Source organism: Perca fluviatilis, chromosome 9 (assembly GCF_010015445.1).
Source record: "Perca fluviatilis chromosome 9, GENO_Pfluv_1.0, whole genome shotgun sequence".
Lineage (NCBI taxonomy): Eukaryota > Metazoa > Chordata > Actinopteri > Perciformes > Percidae > Perca > Perca fluviatilis.
Genome location: NC_053120.1, coordinates 34851084 through 34859479, shown reverse-complemented (window position 1 = coordinate 34859479; position 8396 = coordinate 34851084). Strand labels below are relative to the sequence as shown.

General features: G+C 41.2%; 1 long non-coding RNA gene across 1 annotated transcript; it reads left to right on the top strand.

The window, feature by feature from the left end:
- The first annotated feature begins 1541 nt into the window (after window positions 1-1541).
- LOC120565173 lies at window positions 1542-2018 on the top strand. The gene is made up of 3 exons (XR_005640197.1): window positions 1542-1657; window positions 1740-1851; window positions 1966-2018. It is a non-coding gene; the product is annotated as an uncharacterized LOC120565173 (long non-coding RNA).
- The last annotated feature ends 6378 nt before the right edge of the window (window positions 2019-8396 follow it).

Here is an 8396-nt window from a genome sequence, read left to right as displayed (position 1 = left end):
AATAGAATTGTTTCATTAACTCCGTTAAGTAACGTTATCGACTAAAGTTTTTTTTTTCTCGAACATGGCATGTCCTTTTGTCGAGGATCCTGTTGATGAAGAAGCTGTATTACTTCGCAGGGAGTTAAACATTCGTCGGGAGATGATATTGAGGCCCAGACTATAGATGCATTTTCATTTCCAGATAACTACCTATTTGAGCGGTATCGTTTTTCTTTACAGTCTATCAGATATGTGCATAACCTTATCTGTCCTCACATCCCTAATATCATCCATCGTGGACATGCTCTTGCATCCCAGCAGATTCTTTGTCGCATTACGTTTCTTTGCAAACGGCAGTTTCCTTTACAACATTGGCGATGCAGAGCATATTGGTAAAGCCACTGTATGCACAGCTGTCTGAAACATTTTTTAAACGTGTTTGTAGTGTTCCCTGGACACAAACCAGTGAGAACCATTAAAGAAGAGTTCCACAGGATTGCAGGTGAATGATGTAAAACCCTTACACTCAGTGTTCGAACTATACCGTGGCCTTCGGGGGAGCCCAATTTTTTTCCATGCGGGGTCGCGCTTGCAACTTACAATGACTTACAAAGATACATAACAGCTACAAGTGTATGCACTATACAGGATTTACCCTATCATACTTTATCGACAGGAATAGATAGGGCAAACAGCCACCCACAAATATATAAACAATAAGAAGAATACCAGAATTCCTCCATTCAATTAGACCATAGCGACGCACCCCAAGCTTCCATCCTTAACTAACAGCCATGTATATGGGCTCTTCCAGTCTCTCCACTGCTGGCTGTTCCAATTTAACGGGAGAGAGGAGCGAGAGTGGTTAGGATCAACTTCAGCCAGAGAGGACATTATTTCTTCAGCTTCTTCTTGCGTTGTCACCCCGGTGGGAGGTGTGCTAACAGGGCTTGCAGCAGGTGAATTAGTCGTGCTATTAACGTCATCGCTACACAGTTTCTTAGTAAAACCAAAATTAATTAAACTGCCTTGTTTTCTTTTTGCCATGGCTATATGATGCTTACTGCCGAATGGATTTCAAGGACTTGTGCACCGATTAATGGCCTCCAATGTTTATATTTTTCTACAATCTTTGAGTTAACATGTAGCCTACTAAACATGAGTTGGATTTGCACCGCAGCGCCGCCACGCCTTGATGCTCATAACAAGAATAACATGTATAGTTTTCTTTATTGAAGTGAATTGGGTTTAAATCACCATCACGCATGAATTATATTTTTGCAGTTTTACACATTATAATTAATAATAATAATAATAAATTGAATTTATATAGCGCTTTTCATGGACTCAAAGTCGCTTAATTCACGATGATCACATTACACAAAACTGAAATTGCACGTCAAAATGACACATTGTCAATATTTTTAGAGACCCCCCAAAATTTCACAAATCACGTTTTCAGGGGAGCCCATGTCTTATTAAGGGGAGCCGAGCTCCCCCTAGCTCCCCCGTAGTTCGCACCCTGCTTACAGTGAATAATTATTAATTATAATTCGGATAATGACATGGTACTGCAAGATTAGAATGGTATAAGTAATTTGAATTTCTTTTAGGATTTCCCAATGTGATTGGCTGCATTGATGGCACACAGTCCATTCACAGCATTAATGTGCAGGTAAATTGACCGCTGTCACAAAAATGTCAAAAACTGCATCACAATACTGCAAGTAACATCTGTCATTCTCTGCACTGTCAAGATCATATGTGATGCTGCATATCTTATAACCAACGTGGAGGCCAAATGGCCTTGGTCTGTGCATGACTCGTGGATATATCGTGAGTCTGCCCTGAACAACAGACTGGAACTTGGTAAGCAGCCTAAAGCTTTGTACAGTATTATTCACCTGTCTCCTTCCTTAAAGATCCCATGGCATGAAAATTTCACTTTATGAGGTTTTTTAACATTAATATACATTCCCCCAGCCTGCCTATGGTCCCCCAGTGGCTAGAAATGGCGATAGGTGTAAACCGAGCCCTGGGTATCCTGCTCTGCCTTTGAGAAAATGAAAGCTCAGATGGGCCGATCTGGAATCTTCTCCTTATGAGGTCATAAGGAGCAAGGTTACCTCCCCTTTCTCTGCTTTGGCCCACCCATGAGAGAGAGACATCATGGCTTTCAAACGAGCAAAGTGGCAGTTGATCAAGGCCACACCTCCACCCTCCACCTTGGGTTACCCATGCCAGCCCATTCTGCTCACCCCTTACCCTGACCTGGAGCCAGGTCCCCAACGCATCTTCAATGTGGCCCAATGCAGGACTAGAGCCCGGGTGGAGATGACCATAGGCCTACTGACAGCTTGTTTCCAGTGCATACACCACCTCAAGGTAACCCTGAGGGCCTGTGACAGTATTGTGGCATGTGTTGTTCTCCATAATATTGCCACAATTATAGGAGAGCAACGCCCTGCCCTACATATAGAGGACTCTGATGAGGACCCCATCCACCCTGCAGATTTCCAGGATGGAAGAGCGGTCAGAGACATTATATGCAGGAATCACTTCTACTAAAACACAAGCACAACCCAAATAAAGACAAATAATTGAAATGTTATTTTGTATTCTTTATTTACTAAAAACACAAAAGCAACAGTTAGGTTTTTTTTTTTTCATATTGTTCCAATAATTAACACCAGTCACTTGTGACCATGAACCCACCTTTAACTTGTCTAACTGGTTCAACAATACCATTTTAAGGTTGGTTTTCTGCATTTTTTACAGGTCCTTCACAGGTAACTGGGAATACATAAAATCATGACATTAAAAAAGAAATCATACAGTTGAACATTATTTCCACAGAAAGAACCTCTGGCAGTTGCTGCACCTCTCGCTGTGTTCATCTGTGCTGTCGAAGTTGATGGACCTTCCTCCTGTTGCCCAGCCTTGTTCTGTTAAAAAGTAGAATATCCAGTCAAACATGTCACACGTGATACTGGATTGATACCACACGGCAGTGATAAGAATTGTGAATATGGAGATGACTATCAGTAACACAGTGGTGACATCCTACTTTGATGTGATTCTTATTTTCCAGTGTGGCCCTTAGTGAAAGTGAGTTTGACACCACTGGGGCCCGTTTCAGAAAGCAGGTTTAGTGAAAACTCTGAGTTTGTTAACCCTGAGATGAGGGAAACTCTGGGTTTTCTGTTTCAGAAAGAGAGGTTAATCAAACCTGAGAGAGAGGGGTAACTCCAGCCCGTTTTCAGAAAGAGAGCTAACTTAACCTCCGAGTCAGTTACTATGGTTACTGAGCCTGTGAACCTAACCTGGTCGGGAGCAGGTTTTCTTCAAGAAACCTCAAGGTTCTCTCAGTCTCCTCCCTCTCACATTTTAACGCAGTTTTGACCTGCCAAAAACTAACGTCACCACGTGACATCAATCTCTTACATCCCAGCAGATTCTTTGTGTCGTGTTACGTTTTTTTTGCAAACGGCAGTTTTCTTTACAACATCGGTGATGCGGAGCATATTAGTAAAGCCACTGTATGCACAGCCGTCAGAAAAGTGTGCCTCGCTCTGAAACATTTTTTAAACGTGTTTGTAGTGTTCCCTGGACACAAACCAGTGAGAGACATTAAAGAAGAGTTCCACAGGATTGCAGGTAAATTATGTAAAACCATTACAATGAATAATTATTAATTATAATTTGGATAATGACATGGTGCTGCAAGATCAGAATGGTATAAGTAATTTGAATTTCTTTTAGGATTTCCCAATGTGATTGGCTGCATTGATGGCACACACATTCCAATCACTGCTCCTTCAGAAAATGAAGCTGACTATGTGAATAGGAAGTCCATTCACAGAATTAATGTGCAGGTAAATTGACCGCTGTCACAAAAATGTCAAAAACTGCATCACAATACTAACTACTACTACAATAGTAACATCTGTCATTCTTAGCACTGTCAAGATCATATGTGATGCTGCATATCTTATAACCAATGTGGAGGCCAAATGGCCTTGGTCTGTGCATGACTCGTGGATATATCGTGAGTCTGCCCTGAACAACAGACTGGAACGTGGTAAGCAGCCTAAAGCTTTGTACAGTATTATATAATTGAAATGTTATTTTGTATTCTTTATTTCCTAAAAACACAAAAGAAACAGTTAGTTTTTTTTTTTAATATTGTTCCAATAATGGCCTGTGACAGTATTGTGGCATGTGTTGTTCTCCATAATATTGCCACAATTATAGGAGAGCAACGCCCTGCCCTACATATAGAGGACTCTGATGAGGACCCCATCCGCCCTGCAGATTTCCAGGATGGAAGAGCGGTCAGAGACATTATATGCAGGAATCACTTCTACTAAAACACCAGCACAACCCAAATAAAGACAAATAATTGAAATGTTATTTTGTATTCTTTATTTACTAAAAACACAAAAGCAACAGTTAGGTTTTTTTTTTTTATATTGTTCCAATAATTAACACCAGTCACTTGTGACCATGAACCCACCTCTAACTTGTCTAACTGGTCCAACAATACCATTTCAAGGTCGGTTTTCTGCGTTTTTTACAGGTCCTTCACAGGTAACTGGGAATACATAAAATCATGACATTAAAAAAGAAATCCTACAGATGAACATTATTTCCACAGAAAGAACCTCTGGCAGTTGCTGCACCTCTCGCTGTGTTCATCTGTGCTGTCGAAGTTGATGGACCCTCCTCCTGTTGCCCAGCCTTGTTCTGTTAAAAAGTAGAATATCCAGTCAAACATGTCACACGTGATACTGGGTTGATACCACACGGCAGTGATAAGAATTGTGAATATGGAGATGATTATCAGTAACACAGTGGTGACATCCTACTTCTGTAGGCCTCTCTGGATCCCTTTCTGTGGCAGCAGACAATGTGTCCTCTTCATCTGTTTCCTCCTGTGAAGATGAGCATTGTTTCGTTAGACTTTAAACTACTTGCATCATTAAACTACTTGCATCATGTCTGGAGTATTTAGTTGTCTACTTACAGCGTCAAGGAGTTCTGCTGTAACATGATGATAACATCATAATATTTTGGGACAAATTACAAACCCATGAAGGGGGAATAATATATCTCTAAAATATATATAGGCATAAAAGAAGATAAATATAAGCCTGTTACATCTTATGAAGGCACTTGTGTCCTGTGATGTTTTCCTGGCCTCTACCTTCTTTCTGTTGGTTGAGTACAAGTCAAATGTTAATTTAAATGGGCCCTTTTCATTAACAAAGGAGGATGGGCGAGAGGACATGGGGATAAACTACAGCAGTTGCCAGTGAATATTTACTCTCATATTTAAAATCTGATTCATATTAGGTACAGTCATGATCCTACTACACTTAAGTCTTACCTGTTTGAACTATGTTCTTATACTTAATTTTCAGCTGCTTCCACAAGTGTTTTTCACCCGCAGGATTGCACCTAAATGAAATAGATTATAGGTTCAATACCATTCCACCAGTTTTTACCAGTAATGTTATATTTGTGATTAAATATGAGCATATGTGTGTATTTCAGGCCTGTGTGTAGTATGTGTTCTAACAAACAGTGTAAAAAATGTAATTTCCCCACTGGGAATTAATAAAAAGTATAAATTAAAATGATTGCGTAAATTAAATATGAAATGACAACACTATATTGGAACTTATACGTTGACCCGAGCAGCAATTTTCTCCCACGCCATTTCTCTCTCTTTTGCTGCAGCAGCTGTGTTGCTCTTTTTGCGAATTACAGGTTCATATTCGCTGTACGCCTGCATGAGTATTTCCAGTTCCAGAGGTGTTAAGTATGCCGACCAAGTTTTGTTGCTTGTTGCCATGGTGAATCGTGGTATCAGTGCTCCATTCATGCTGCCTTTTGTGTGGTGGTGCACGCGCTTAACCCTGAGTGAACCTACACCGAGTTGATTGAACTCTGTGTTCGCTGCAGGTCTCTACTGGGGACAGAAACACTGACTAAAGATCAGCTGCTGAAGCCAAAAGTTCAGTCTGTTGTCGTCAGGCCTACGTTCCCACAGTCCAATGGTCCCACATTTCTAAGATTTTTTTCACTGAAAATTAGGCCCTATGTTCCCACAGCCCTATGTTCCCGCATTTCTAAGATTTTTCTTAAAATTAGGCCCTATGTCCCCACAGGGTTAGGGCTAGTAGGGTTAGGGGGTTAGCGTTAGGGGATAATAGGTTGGGTGTAATTGGCTACCAAATTTGGAGAAATGGGCATAAAATCTGATTCATTCATTCATGAAAAAGTGGGAACATAGGGCCTAATTTTGGAAAAAAATCTTAGAAATGTGGGAACATAGGGCTGTGGGAACATATAGGCTCGCTCCTGTCTGTTCACCATCACACACTCAAGTGGTGGAAGAAGTATTCAGATCCTTTACTAAAAGTACTAACACCACAATGTAAAAAATACTCCGTTACAAGTTAGAGTCTTGCATCGAAAACTGTTATAATCCGTTTGGTTCTGGTTTTGTTGGTGGCTTTTTTTCTCCTCTCCTATCTACAGGGCATGTGTATGGTAGGGGGCATGGTAGGTAATACGTCTTGATAACAGCAGGCGGCGCTACTCTGTATTGTCGACCAAGAAATGAAAACCGGAAATTACGCAACATCTTCTTGTTCTTCTTCTTTGGGAATTTACGGCAGCCGGTGACGGAACATCCCTCCAGCCCTATCCTTTCGCTAGTGAAGTACGCGGCGCAAACAATGGGCGCTACTCTGTGTTGTTGCCCAAGAAATAAAAACCGGCAGCTGATAGGACGAACGAGTCACGTGGGTCTTTTTCTCCGGAAATTCAAAGCCAGACTGACATGGCGACCGTTCAGAATACGATCTCATATTGTACTAAAATAGTTCACTGAAACGTGTTTTTGAAAACATTTTAAGCGAGAAATAGGCCGTGCAGTTGCTGAATCTGTCTTCATTTCAGATCGACAAAGGTCAGTTTAAAAGATTTTCGTCAGATTTTGAGAGACTCTAGTCACCTCATTCCGCTCGTCATTTCCGGGTGAGTCCCGACTTCCCTGCCGCCGACCGAACATGTCAGGTCGGCCAAAATGAACGCCGACAGCCCCCCAGACGGACGACGGCACGGGACACACCGAACAGATTTGAGTCGCTGACCTCGCCAGACTGTCCCACGGCCGATAATCGGCCTGGTGTGTCAGCGCCCTAACTGTCACTAACCCCCACGCCCTCCCCCAACCAACTTGTCGGTGATGGTTTGTCGGTGATGGTTTTGTTTTGTATTTTGGTGCACAGCCTGTGCCCCTAAGTGTTTGTTTGACGTTTACGACCCCTGTGTTGTCTCCCGAGACCCGGCTTTTTCGCAGTGTATTCAGGGGGGGAAGGCAGCTAGCGGATCAAGGAGAGATGCCTTCGATTTGAGACAAAAATGAAATCGTGCTGAAACCATGCAGGCACTCATAGTGCACTTTTAAAAGTAAAAGTACTCAATGCAGAAAACCCCTCACATTTTAGAAATTGGAAACAATCCATACAGTTCTGTCAATGAACTAAGTGTTTAATGGTCTAATCATTTCAGCTGGACTTGTAGGCCGTTGTATTTTTGGCTAGTTTCATTTATAATATAAACGTCAGATTTGATAAACTACTTTTTTTGGTGCAAAAATCTCAATTTGTAAAGTATCTAGTAACTAAAGCTGTCAGATGAATGTGGTGGAGTTAAAAGTACAATATTTCTCTCTGAAATGTAGCGGAGTAGAAGTAGAAAGTGGCCTCAAAAGATGAGACTCAAATAAAGTACAAGTACCTCAACATTTGTACTTTAAATTTGTAAGAGTAAATGTACTGTACATTCCACCACTGCAGTGTGAAGCAAATCTCAGACTCAAACACAAAACATTCAAATTTGTTGGATTTCATCTCTTTTTTTTTTTTATCAATATTTAATTCTTTAACTAGAAACACTTTATGATTTCTGTAGCCTAATCAGCTGACTGTCCTGTACCTGATCAAGTTTCAAAACATGCAACAGCATCAGCTGTGGTAGATATGTACCCAACAGTTCAATAAACACGAAGAAATATATGTGTGTATTGTGATGGTTTGGTATTTTAAGATAATTTTTCCACGCTGGGCTGCAGCTCTATGTGAGATGCTCTATGTGTCTGGAGGTGAAGATAAGATGAAGACCGTGATGATGTCCTGACTCCCATGGTAAACAGTCTAGACCAGTCACTCCAGGGGGGCCTCCAAATAAATCTTTTTCTTTTTTTATTATTATTTTTGGGGGATTTTCCATTTATTTGAAAGTGGATAGACATGAAAGGGCGAGAGAGATGGGGGATGACACGCAGTTAATATTTTTTATCCCCACTCTTGATAGTGTGGTGGAAGTTTCCTTTGCAGCAG